This window comes from Myotis nattereri (assembly GCF_964212035.1).
Source record: "Myotis nattereri genome assembly, chromosome: 2".
Taxonomy (NCBI): Eukaryota; Metazoa; Chordata; class Mammalia; order Chiroptera; family Vespertilionidae; genus Myotis; species Myotis nattereri.
The window spans coordinates 176,887,902-176,899,098 of NC_138076.1; the positions used below are offsets into that span (position 1 = coordinate 176,887,902).

At 43.6% G+C, this 11,197-nt stretch overlaps 1 pseudogene across 1 annotated transcript; it reads left to right on the top strand.

Moving 5' to 3' along the window:
- Nucleotides 1-2,671: 2,671 nt before the first annotated feature.
- On the top strand, nucleotides 2,672-3,481 carry LOC308535915 (DNA-directed RNA polymerase II subunit RPB3-like; annotated as a pseudogene). The gene has a single exon. The product of its transcript is annotated as a DNA-directed RNA polymerase II subunit RPB3-like (transcript).
- The last annotated feature ends 7,716 nt before the right edge of the window (nucleotides 3,482-11,197 follow it).

Sequence of the window (11,197 nt, forward strand, 5' to 3'; positions counted from 1 at the left end):
AAACCGCAAGTGTGAATACTCAGGTAAGGACTTCACCTGGACACCGATATGAGTGGGACCTCCACCCTCACTGGGCGATGATAACTGAGAGCTCCGACCACCCAGCGCGGGTGCTTGCTGTGCCACAGCTCACATCCGGAACCCTGCTGGACTTCCACTCCAGCAGACACGAGCTGCCACTGCAGCCGTCTGGCTTCAGATGGACGCCCGCCTCTCCGGAGACCTGAGGCCGCTGCCAGTGGACAGGGCATTGCACTGAACATTTGCTCTGCTCACTTCCATCACGTAAGCTCCCCCTCTCTGTATGTAATGTGCATGTGACTCTACTGGCTTACTGGGGAGGCCTCCCCTAATACACCTGGCATTGTAGAAAGACACACACGTGTGCGAGTGACTCCTTTTGGTGGTGCTCCCTTGCTCAGACACATGTCAGATGATTTTCAGGTTCTTGAGCAAGACCTCCCTGGGTTGTAAAACTCACAAGAGGCATTTAAGAATAGTTACATCTCACAAAACAACGAGAAAACCCACTGTGTGGGAAAACATATTTGCCAATGTCATATCTGATAAGGGCCTAATCTCCAAAATTTATAGGGAACTCATACAACTTAACAAAAGGAAGACAAACAATCCAATCAAAAAATGGGCAAAGGACCTAAATAGACACCTTTCAAAAGAGGACATTCAGAAAGCCAAGAGACATATGAAAACATGCTCAAAGTCACTAATCATCCGAGAGATGCAAATCAAAACAACAATGAGGTACCATCTCACACCTGTCAGACTGGCTATCATCAACAAATCAACAAACGACAAGTGCTGGAGAGGATGTGGAGAAAAAGGAACACTTGTGCACTGCTGGTGGGAATGCAGACTGGTGCAGCCACTATGGAAGACAGTATGGCGTTTCCTTAAAAAACTGAAAATGGAACTCCCATTTGACCCTGTGATCCCACTTCTAGGAATATATCCCAAGAAACCAGAAACACCAATCAGAAAGGATATATGCACCCCTATGTTCATAGCAGCACAATTCACCATAGCTAAGATCTGGAAACAGCCTAAGTGCCCATCAGTAGATGAATGGATTAGAAAACTGTGGTACATCTACACGATGGAATACTATGCTGCTCTAAAAAGGAAGGAACTCTTACCATTTGCAACGTCATGGATGGAACTGGAGACCATTATGCTAAGTGAAATAAGCCAGTCAATGAAGGAAACATACCACATGATCTCACTCATTCATGGATAATAGAGACCATTATAAACTTTTGAACAATAATAGATACAGAGGCAGAGCTGCCTCAAACAGATTGTCAAACTGCAGCGGGAAGGCTGGGGAGGGATGGGGGGCAGGAGGTAGGGGGGTAAGAGATCAACTAAAGGACTTGTATGCATGCATATAAGCATGACCAATGGACATAAGACACTGGGGCATAGGGGAGGCTGGGGGACTGTCTAGGGCGGGGTGATAAAATGGACACATATGTAATACCCTTTGTAATACTTTAAGCAATAAATTAAATAAATAAATAAATAAATAAATAAATAAATAAATAAAAAGGAAAAAAAAAAAAGAATAGTTACATCTCAAAGGGGCAGAGAAAGAATGTGTAATTATCTTTCCTAAAGCAAATACTCTAGAAGAAGGGAGCTCAGGGGGGCCTAAAGTCGGAGAGAAGCCTGTCTAAGGTTAGCCAAGCTGAGAACATTAAAGCCATCTTGCTCAGTGGCCTTCGACTGCATGAAAGCTGTTGTTTTTATTGACCCTATTAATTATTTGGTGATAAAGAAACAATCTATTAAGCATTTCACACCAAACAAGATAGTTTGGATTTAAAAAAATTATATATATATACAATGTATTACCACACTTTAGTTACCCGTTTAAAAAATTAGTTGAGGGCTTGGGGCTGACAAAGTATAATTTTTCCTATCTGAAATAAAATGAGAAACAGACTCTAGTTTATCATTTTCATGCAAAACAACTGGGATTTTTTTCAATAACAGATTATTGTGTACAACAGGAGATACCTGCATTTCTAACCTTGTTTGTTTATTTTTAGAAACTCTTGAATCAAAGATACAAATTTTCTTTAAAGAATAAAGTTTCCAGTCTGGCAGGTCAGCGGTTGAGCGTCAACCCAAGAACCACAAGGTTCCAGATCAGAGCACAGGCCTGGGTTGTGGGCTGGATCTCCAGTAGGGCATGAGGATTCTCTCTCATCACTGATGTTCTATCTCTCTCTCCCTTCCTTTCTGAAATCAATAAAAATATTAATATATATATATTAAAAATTAAAAAAAAAGAATAACCTCTCCAACAGGGTAACTCAGTGCCACATTCTGAATCCCAGAACAAGGTCATGTCTAATGAGCTTTCTCTCTGCATTCCCACTTCTACGCCCACTCCTGTCAAGGTCCAGGACAGATGGGCCATCAGTTCAAAGACCCACAGCAGGACAACCCCCACTGGCTTCCTGCCCAGGACGTTATGGAGCGAATAGCAAACATCTGTTCTCACATCTGCAACCCAGATCTAAGAAGGAGACAGCTGCTAGCCACACGCCCTCCACCCCCAGACAAAGCTTTAAAAAATGCTGATGGAAGCCACGAATTAAAACACCAAAACAGCTGACGCCGGCTGCCGGCCGGTCGGCTGAGCGAGATGCCGTATGCCAACCAGCCCAGCATGCGGATCAGGGAGCTCACCAACGAGAATGCCAAGTTCATCATGGAAACTACGGACCTAGAGGTGGCCAATTCTACTCGAAGGGCCTTCATCACCGAGGTGCCCACAATAGCCATTGACTGGGCTCAAATGGACGCCAATTCTTTAAATTCCTCAGTCCTCGCAGGCTTGGATGAACCCCCTCACTCGCGATGACATTGTGGACTAGCTGCAGTACTTCGGGGCTGCACGCGTGAGTTCTGCCCGAGAGCTCGGTGGAGTTCACTGTGGACGCGCGGTGCCACGAAGACCAGACTCATGACGTCACATCTCGGAGACCTTCATCTCCAGTAGCCCCCCGTCATTCCAGTGACATCCCGGAGCCGAGATAACGACCCCAATGACTACGTGGACCAGGACGGACATCCTCGTCGTCAAACTGCGAAAGGACCAGGAGCTCAGACCGCGCGTCTATGCCACGAAGGGCTTTGGCAAGGAACATGCTCAGTGGAACCCGACTGCAGGGGTGGCTTTGGAATACGGTCCCGACAGCGCCCTGAAGCACACAATGAACCCCAAGCCCGAGGAGTGGCCAAAGAGGGAGTACTCAGAGCTGGAGGAAGATGAGTCCCAGACTTCACACGACCCCAGCAGCAAGCCAGAGAGGTTTTACTACCACGTGGAGGCCTGTGGCTCTCTGCTCCTCGCCCCATCGTCCTCTCAGCCCTCTCTGGGTTGAAGAAGCTGAGTGATTCACAGGCCCAGTTAAGCCACGAGATCCAGAGAGACGTCCTCAGCATAAATTAGCTGCAGCCCATCCGCCTGAGCAGAAAAGGATCCCAGCAGCAGCTGTGTGCAGGTCTCCTGAGACTCCCCTAGCTCCTGAAGTCCCAACTGCTGTGCTTAACTTCTTGGCAAGCCATCAGCACCAACTCGAGAGGTAGCAGAGGGGAAAGGAGCCCCTTCCAGCCTTGCTTGGACGCCAGGTAGATTACCAGGTGCCCCTGGTATTTGAGGCAGGACAGTCATTCACTGAGCATGCAGCATTTCTGGCCCTGCCTGCTGATGGCCACTTCTCACCAGAACCCAGACCTTCCTTCCCCCCTGACCTGCTTGTAGGGGTCATACTGCTTCTCTGTTGAAAACCACTGAGCTAAACCCTCCTCTTTAGGTCTAGCTCTTGACTTACTTTCTGTGTAAAAGTTAGCATTTTCTGAGTTGTACCTTAGGTTTCTGCTGTTAGGATTGAGTGTTAGAAGTCTAATTCAGGCCACCTACAAACCCACCCCTGCCCACCGTCAGCCTATGCTTCGCTCACATCCCAGGTGTCTTTAGACCCTGACCGCCTCCTCCCCCACCCCCCTCCACCCTACCCCCAAATAAATCCTGTATTTAGTTCTAAAAAACAACAAAGAAACCAAAACACAATAGAATAGAAAATAACATAATGTTGTAAGGGTAAGTATTGAGTCAGGTATGTATGTATGTATGTGTCCCAGTGAGAAGGCTAACCCCTATTTTGTAAAACTACTGTTTGGAATTCTCTGCTATTCTTTAGACGGCCTCTTATTCTAAAAAATATATAATAACTTTGCTTTCTAGCCTGCTTTAGCTTGCTTGAATAATGAGGAAGATAAACTTAACTGTCTGACCTTGTCGGCCCAATACTCTCAATACTCTCAATGCCATGCCAGGTGCATTTTTTAATTGGGTAGAACTGTGTAGTTTTCAAGGCCACCAGCGAGATAACCACTAAGCACACATAGGGCTGGCTCTTTCATAAAAAGGGAAGTTCTGCTTGTAGCTCTGCTTAGAATTTGAATTCATTTTCTCTAAGCCCACCGCGGTGAATAAAGTGTAACTCCAAACTCTAACTCCAAACTCTCTGAGCATTGCTTGATTTATTCTGGTTCTCTGTAACACCAGGTCATAATATAAGGTGTATTCCTTTGAGAACTGTTCTGGAAATCCACAATAGTTACTTGAAGAGAAGGGGGAAAGGAGTCAGTTAATCCCTTCTGTTTTACATAACAATAGGCCAGGTTTTGAGATCTAGTCTCACCCCCTCAGTTAACCTACCAATTGATATTACTGGTATTCCAAATCAATCCAGGAGTTTTTGGCTACCCGTTTGGCATTTGAAAGCCAGACTCATTTCATTTCTATTCTCATTCACCTCCTGGCAAGCAGCCTCTTTCACTCACTTCTGGTTGGCCTGTATAGAATAAAGTGAACAGGTAAAAAACAAAAATCACATCACTCTTGTTTCTGTAAGTGGATAGATATGGACACATAAAAATAATCTCAAGGGATAAGAGAAGGAATAATAATCTCAGGGGATTAGAGAACATCTTAACCCAAGCTCCGTCTTCTTCACAACTGAGAAAAAGTTACTGCCATTGCCATTAAGTGGTTTACTTGAGCTCATGCAGCAATTTAGTGATCGATTCAGAGCAAGAAACTTAAGTCTTCATATTTTCAGACAAGGGTTCTCTCTGGTATCTCTAGGCCCCCCGATAGAGAAGTGTGTGAATAGTACTGAGGCGTGGATATGTTTTCATTAACTTTTACTCAACAGTCTGCACCTGAATTGTCTGGAACACAGCAGACAGATAGTGTGTGCCGCTGGTATGTATCTTCATTCTTTCTCAATTTACTTGGAGTCAAAGCCTTTTGAAGAAAGAGGCTGAGTCCAATTTGACATCAGTCATCATCCAGCAGCTGCCTCAGTGGGGCTGTAAGATGGTGACTCCCAGGGGTGTTCTGGGCAGTGTGTTTCCATCTCTGTAGCACCCGATGGAGAGTGTATCTGCAGCTTATTAAAATACCCATAGTTATAAAAAGTGGATGAAACTTAGGAGTTTTATGTCAGTTATACCTCAATTAGACTGAAATAGAAGAAGGAGGAGAAGGCAGAATAAGGGAAAAAGAAGGAGGAGGTATTTTCTTGTCCTGGATTCCAAGACAAAATTTTATAAGGTGAAAGGCCTAGTGGAAGTTGGGAAAAGGTTCTATCTTTTTTATGGTGAGAACATTTAAGTTCCACTCTCTTAGAAAATTTCATTTATAAAATACAAAGTTTTCAACTATAGTCACCATGTTTTACTTTACAACTTCAGACCTTATTATCTTGTAGCTGAAAGTTTGTACCCTTTTAGTAACTTCTATTTTCCCCACTCCCCATTCCCTGGCAACCACTTTTCTGTTCTATTTTTACGAGTTTGACTTGTTAAACTCTTTTTTTTAAAGATTTCACATGTAAAAAAAAGAAAGAAAAGAAAAAAATTTCACATGTGAGACCGCACAGTATTTGTCTTTCTCTGTCTAGCTAATTTCACTTAGCAAAATGCCCTTATGTATCATTCATGTTGTTTCAAATGGTAGGAATTCCTTCTCTCTTATGGCTGAATAGTATTCCATTACATGTATATGAAGCAGGAATTTTAGGGAAATATAGGCAGGCTTAGGGATTTTTTTTTTAGAATTGGGGTCCATGGAAAAAACACAGGGAGAAGGTACATTTCCATAACACAAGGAAGCCAGGTGCAGTTACATCTCCATAAGACAAGGGAGTGGCAACAGGTATATTTCCATAAGACAAGGAAACTGGAAGTAGCCAAGAAAGGTCTATATTGACAAAATGGGGAGAGGGAAGCCCTTCATTCAGATGGAAAAGAAGAAAGCCCAGAGGGAATAGGGGAACAGTGGGGAAGGAGCAGGGAGAACCTAACATGTCCCATGTGAGGTTCAACCTTTGAGCTCAGGAGTTAATATAGTAACCAACTGGAAGGGAAATACTGACCAATCAGAGGGGATGTCAGGCACCAGGATCTGCAGCCTTTATAAAGCCATAGGGAAAGGAACCTAGTGGGACCCTTTTCCCCCTCCCTACGTGGGAGTCGGTTCTGTGGGACTCTTCCCTCTCCCCACGTGGGAGTCTGTACTTGTTCTCAATAAATCTCCACCTTTGCTATACCACTTTCTGTCCGTGGATTCATTCTTTGATTCCAGTGGACAAAGAATCTGGGTTCCAGTCCAAAAATTCCGTATCATATATGCTACATCTTCTTTCATCCATTTGAAACCAGACAACCAATGGGTCCCAGTTGCCTGTCACTACTTGAGCCAATTAAGCAGAGACAGAGTTGAATCATATGTGAATGTTTATTCCAATAATGCTGGCAATATGGGAGAGCAGCAGGTCATCCACAAAGATCTGCTCTACCCCCCACCATAAGCCACCTGCTTATAATGCATAGGACAAAGATACATGGGCAAGTAGGAATTACAGCCATGGGGAAGTAGGCAAGGCAAAATGCTTACAGGTTACAGGCAATGTGGGCTGTGGGTCGCAATGATGGAGTGCCTCTGGTAACAGATTCCTTCAGCAACAAGGCTGTTAATCTTTCCATGATGATGGGCAGTTCTCGGAAAAGAAGAATGGACTGACTGCATTCCCAGGGTAACTCCTATGCCCCGGGGAGTACAGCTCTCAGCCAGGATAGAATGTGCTTTCTCCAATCAGAACAATCCTGGTTAACAGAGCATGATGAATATTTCTTATAATTATAGCTAGTCCCCATTATTCTCTTTCTGCCCCTAACACATTCATCTGTCGATGGACACAGGTTGTTTCCATATCTTGCCTATTGTGAACAATGCTGCAATGAAAATGGGATGAAGATATCTTTTCTAGTTAGTGTTTTTGTTTTCTTCAGACAAATACCCAGAAGTAGGATTGCTGGATCAAGTCATGGTTTTATTTGTAATTTTTTGAGGAACCTCTATTTTTGTTTTCCATGGTGGCTGCACCAATATACATTCCTAACAACAGTGCACAGAGTTCTCTTGTCTCCACATCCTCGCCAGCACTTATCTCTTGTTTTCTTGATGATTGCCATCTTAACCAGTGGGAGGTGATATCTCATTGTGGTTTGGATTTGCTTTTCCCTGATGATTAGTGATGTTGGGCACCTTTTCATGGGCCTGTTGCCTATTTGTACATCTGCTATTCAGACCCTCTGTTTATTTTTAAACAGGACTAACTTAAACATAATATATTATTAGTCATATAAATTAATTCATTTAAGTGAGCAATACACATCATTTCCAACACTCCTTTCCTTGGACCCAAATCAAAGCTTTTGTAAATTTCTCCTCACAACGAATGTTTTGTACAACACAACTGGACAGAGTCCAGATTTCAATTCTATGGCCAATCCATTGTAAAGGTGGCAGGTGGCCCCTGTCAAAATCCAGAAACTGCTAAAAAATAAAACCAAATCAATATAATTGTCTTTAGTAAGAGTTTATTGTGTGTAGATGGACAGTTCACAAAGAGAATTGTCAAACCAGTAGTGTTACAGAGCCCAGAGCTATGTTGTTATAGGATGGCTTATATAATAAAAACACTGAGGCTAGTCAATCTTTATAGTTACTTAAAGCATTTGGGTTTCCCCCCAAATGACAGGGGATTTGTTAAAAGTGGTCATCTTGCCGAAACCGGTTTGGCTCAGTGGATAGAGCGTCGGCCTGCAGACTGAAAGGTCCCAGGTTCGATTCCGGTCAAGGGCATGTACCTGGGTTGCGGGCACATCTCCAGTAGGAGATGTGCAGGAGGTGGCTGATCGATGTTTCTAACTCTCTATCTCTCTCCCTTCCTTTCTGTAAAAAAATCAATAAAATATATATTTTTTAAAAAAGTGGTCATCTTATGCTAATTTTGGAAAACTATTTTTTTTAAAATATATTTTCATTGATTTCATAGAAGAAGGGAAAGGGACAGAGAGATTTAGAAACATCAGTGATGAGAGAGAATCTGCCTTCTGCACACCCCCACTGGGAATCAAGCCTGCAACCTGGGCATGTGCCCTGACCAGGAATTGAACTGTGACCTCCTGGCTCATAGGTCAACACTCAACCACTGAGCCACACCAGGTGGATAACAATTTAGGTTTTTTCTATTGATTTTTTTTTTTTTTTTTATAGAGAGGGAGGGAGAGGGATAGAGAGTTAGAAACATCGATCAGCTGCTTCTTGCACACCCCCTACCGGGATGTGCCCGCAACCAAGGTACATGCCCTTGACTGGAATCGAACCTGGGACCCTTCAGTCCACAGGCCGACGCTCTATCCACTGAGCCAAACCGGTTAGGGCAATTTAGGTTTTTAAGTGACTTTCAGAGGCATTTATAAGAAACAACCCTAGTTAGGTTTTGCTTACACTGCAGAATAAGCTACTTTAGCTTTCACTTACATGGCTTAGCTGGTTCTGCTGTTCAGGGAATTTTCAAGTCTGGTCTCTATTTGTATTTTGTTTTAACTCCTATATTCTTGTTCATTCAAGAAATTATCATAAGCTCTTTCCCTTGTAAATGAGCATTTAAGGTAAGATACAAAGCCCCTGCCCACCAAAAACATAAGCAGACAGGTTTTAAAATTAAAAGTTAATTTCCCAATGGTATTTTTCACAGAAATAGAACAAACAATCCTAAATTTGTATGGAACCACAAAAGACCCCCAAATAGCCAAAACAGTCGAGAAAAATCGAACAAAGCTAGAAGCATCATGCTCCCTGATGTCAAAGTATATTACAAAGCCGCAATAATCAAAACAATATGGTACTAACAAAAAAACATACCTATCAATGGAACAGAATTGAGAGCCCAGAAATAAATCCATGAATTTGACCAAAACCTACAACCAAACAAAAGCTTTACTTGGGAGCCTTTTTAGGTATTGCAAATCTGGAAGACACAGATATAGGTAGAAACCCAACTTGATTCTGAGGGAGAATGAAAGGATCAGAGTTTATAAAGATAGAGAAAAGGGAGTTTCCAGAGGGGTTGCACAAGTTGCTTTGAAAGAGCTATGATCGGTGCTGGAAAACCAACTTATATTATGGTATAAATGATGAACTGCTAGGTATGTCCTATTGCTAGTAAAAAAAAAAAAAAAAAAATTAATAGAGTTCAGTGACGCAGAGCCAGTTCCAGAAACTGTATCCCCAGCTGGCGTGGACATTGGTTGAACATTGACCTATGAACCAAGAGGCCACAATTTGATTCCTGGTCAGGGTACATGCCCAGGTTGCCAGCTCAATCCCCAGAGGAGGCGTGCAGGAGGCAGCCAATCCATGATTCTCTCTCATCATTGACGTTGTTTCTATCTCTCTTTCCCTCTCTGAAAACAATAAAAATATATTTAAAAAAGAAATTGCATCATGATGTATTGTTGGTTTTAGCCCAGTTCAAAAGTTCAGTTTCACTTGGAGGTAGTGTGTTAACTCAGCTTCCTGCACACCACCCATTTTAAACTGCTCTCTGGAGAATACCAATTCTATTTTGCTGTTTTTCTTCCACATGGTCAATTAATTTATGATGAAGGAGCCAAAATTATACAATGGGGAAAGGACAATCTATTCATAATGGTGCTGGGAAAACCTGACAGCCACATGCAAAAGAATAAAACTGACACACTATCTTACACCATACACAAGAATTGACACTAAATGGATTAAAGACATGGATATAAAACCCAAAACCATAAAACTCCTGGAAGAAAACATAGGAGATAAGTTCCTGACGTCATTCTTCAAGATGAGTTTTTAGATGTGACACCAAAAATAAAGACAACAAAAACAAATGAAACTACATTACATTAAAAAGCTTCTGCAGCTTGGCCAGTGTGGCTCAATGGTTCAATGTCAATCTATGAACCAGTAGGATTGGATTCTGATCAGGGCCCCATGCCCAGGGTTGCGGGCTTGATCCCCAGTAGGAGGCATGCAGGAGGCAGCCGATCAATGAGGCCCCAGCAGTGGAGGACCCCACATCCAACACCAGGAACCAGAAAGGCCCCCAGGAGTGGAGGGCCCGATGCCCAGAGGCCCAGCTGTGGCTCGCCCTGCAGACTCCCTCCGCCTGTCGCCCTGCAGGAGGAAGGACAACTGGAACCCAGACTTCAATGGGACTGTTCCTCCCAGCATCGCTCTAAGGTGCAACCACTTTCATGGGGAGGCTGGCAGCAGCAGATCTGAGGTGCAGTGGCCAGGAAGATGACCGGCTGCCTCCACCCTGACCCGTCATGGAATGATCCTCTAGGACAAATGTTCTTACAATAACACTTCTCAGTTGAATAGACATGTAAGACATTGGTCTTCATAGACATCTGTACATTTTTCTTTTGGTTACCTAATAAATTATGCAAAAATTCCAACATCTTTCTCCTGTGTGTCCCTCCTTTGGTGGCTAGGGAAGGACTAAGTGAGGGTCCCCATAAGTCGCCTGACTTTGGGTGCTGGTAAGGCAGTCGGGGGACGTAGACGGTCATCAAACTGGGACTCACGTTTGGGGCCTCCAAGAGTCCAGCAGAGAGGCAGCCAGCAGCCCCAGGAACTCCTTAGCCCAGAACCGCTTCAGCTCCGTGGCCCCGCCCCTTACCTCTGCCTCCAGACTCTGGACTGGGCATGCCAGTTTCCAATCCCCACTCCCAAATTGACTTACCAAGGCTCATTGCTGATAAA